The following is a 3,121-nucleotide window of genomic DNA, read 5'->3' on the forward strand; positions in this document are numbered from 1 at the left end:
GGACCCCTATACTGGTCCTTTTACAGTGAGGCTCTGGCATGAACCCTTTCCTGATAGCATATATGTGATACTTATACTAGGGGAGTATGGGCATGTGCAAAGCACTGGTACTTCTATTACCTCTTCCCTTCTGGGCTATTAGGGGCCTGAGGATGTGATGTGAGTAAAGTCTCTTCTGTCATTGGTCACTTGGATTTTGAGGTTTACTTTCCTTCTCCTTCTATTTAAGTTATATTTTCTGGAACTTTATTATTTTGCCTTTAAAATATATATTAATTGTTTCCACTCTCCAAAGCAAAGCTAGATGACTTTTAGAATTGATTTCAACAAGAGATAACTTAAGGAGTGGAAAGCACTCAAAAGTAGAGGAGCTCAGAGTTCTCCATGAGTGTGCCCTAAGCAGAGGGCTATTGTAGGCCCAGTGTAGGCCAATAGCAACAAATACATTTTGAGAAGTACCAGGATGGACAATTCAGGATGGTTTTACTTGTTTCATTTTGTTTGATTTTTGCTCTTTTATGTGAGAACCCAAGAAACTTGGTCTATCCCAGCGTCTTGGTCTCCTGATCAGATAATTTAATACCATTTACTTATGCATTTTGTCAAAATGCAATGTTTGCAGGAGACTAATTCAAGCATAAAAATCTTTGCTCTCCTGTTACCAGTGCATTTTCCCCAATAGATAAATACTAACTTAAATCTTAGATTTTCTTCTCTTCCCCTCTTTCTTTCCGTGTGTGTGTGTGTGTGTGTGTGTGTGTGTGTGTGTGTGTGTGTGTAGTGTTCTATACAACAATAATACTTTAATACTACTTTGCATAAAATAAAATAATTTAGAAATTATATCATAATGGAATCAGTGAAAAAGTATGAGACCATGACATTAATCTTGACTTTTATTTTCTTGAGAAGACATTATTTCTCCCCAGTGGTTCTCTGTAATCAACAATGGCAAGAAATATTTCAAGAAATTAAGTTCATCTCCACTGAACTTTCCTAACATTTGCACACATACAATAAACATATACAAACTTAGTTTGGCTTCTTTGTAATATAAAACCCACTGTTTATAGAATCCTGCGTTTGATGTCCATAAAAGTCATCCTAAGTCACTCTGGATGCCTGACATCCTGAGTGGCTTTTAATTATGACTACACTTCAGTCTGACACCTATACTTTCAGAACAGACATCTGAATCACCTGCAATGCCCCATGTGATCCAGAATACGCCACAAGCTCCAAGGGGCACCTGCCATCTTTTATAATTTGCAGAATGGATAGCTAATAATATGTATGGTTTGAATAGTTCAAAAATAACACCAATTGTCTATACAGTAAGATTCAATGAGTATTGGCTGAAAGCCCCACAATGCCACACTTTCATTTGCTATGAATCACTCCCAGAAAATGTCACTATTTCATCTTTGAGTCATCTGAGGATCACACGATGGCGCTTTACGGAAACCATATCCACGCATCATTGCTGTGTCTGCAATGACTCCAGGTTGTGGAGGAGAATGTCCTGAGATCTGTAATTGACAAAGCAGGCACGTTCTTATTCTTTAGTTTTAAAAGTAAGTACTCTCTATAAAACTATGAATCACTCATGATGCAGCTTGGTGGGTCTTGGCTTGGCTTGTGAGAGGAAGGGATATCTTTGGCACACGGGGAATGCACCTGTGATCATGAGGTCTATCTCTCTGCTTATTCTCAGCATTATTTCACTTTCTGACAGCTTGCAGTACCACAGCTTACAGTAATTGATGAATTGAAGTGAGTGAAGGATATTGACATGGGGACCTCAGAATCCCTGAAGACTACTGAGTCAGCGTTCCAGCTAACATTTGCCAATGTTTATAAAGCTAGATAAATACTATTCTACTCACTTGTCAGAATAATTTTGCCTTTATCAAGAACCTGGCTCTGTAAAATAACTAATTTAAATAAAATCTGAAGATGTCATGGGCCTCTCTGTTGTACGAGCCTGCCTAACAGAAATCAATCAATTGAAATATGTGCTGTCTACCTAAGTTAGACAAAACCACATGCTACGGTACATAAAAGGAGGAAAATATGCTTGATCATGCAGGTGAAACCACCTAGGAGTGACAGTGGAAAAATTAAGTAGTCCTCCAATGACAGCAACAAATATCAATATACATATTAATCAGGCATTCATTGGAAACATCACTACCTGCACCAGAACTCTTCCTATATCTATACTACCCACTAATTTTTCAGTCCCTGTTTTTGATTCCCATATATCCAAAAGTGGAAAACACTTGGGCTTCTTCCACAGGGCTGTGAAGTCATACTATTCAGTCTTTCACTTACTCAAACAGATAACCCATCTAATTGGTCATCCAACTGAGTGCAACACTGAGAGGAATGAGGAGTGATAACAAATACAATCAAAATTATTCTTGCAAGCAGGAATCATCCTGTGGCAAGAGCTTCTGATAAACCCAAGTAAGCCTGGCCCTGTCTTTGCACGGAAGGAAAAGTAGTGAACACTGGTAAAGGTTTGAAAAATATCAAGGAAATTTCACTGAACTATATGACATGTATTTAGTTGTCTGCTGGCTTATTTTATGCTTGGAAAATGATTTCACTATGCAATTAGGCTGGATTTGACTTTGCTATATGACATACCTTGGTCCCAAACTCAAAATCTTCCTGCATAGGAACCTTGATGATTCTCATGTATATCTCCATTCCTGGCTTATATGAAGTAAATGTAAAGGACCTGATGAAACATTTTGAGCAGATTGTTCAGCGTTTAATATTTTTAAGAGATTGATACCTATTTTGGAAGAAGCTTTGTAAATAAAAACTTAGAAATTTAGGTTTTCTGTGTAAACTATGCTTTTTGTTGTGATTTTATTTTTAAGTTATTTTGTATTTATGTATTGCACATGCTAGGGGATGCAGGCTTATGCAGTACATATGCACTCTCACAATTTGTGAGAGTCCATTCTCTCCTTCCAGCACATTGAGTTCCAGGGGTTGAAGTCAGGCTGTCAGGTGTAGCTGTAAGCACCTATACACGCTAAGAATTTTCCTGGCTCCTCTATTGTTTTTTTTAAAAATAAACAAGGGGGACACAAGGCCTTCACATAAT

The sequence above is a fragment of the Peromyscus eremicus genome, chromosome 16_21 (genome assembly GCF_949786415.1).
Source record: "Peromyscus eremicus chromosome 16_21, PerEre_H2_v1, whole genome shotgun sequence".
Lineage (NCBI taxonomy): Eukaryota > Metazoa > Chordata > Mammalia > Rodentia > Cricetidae > Peromyscus > Peromyscus eremicus.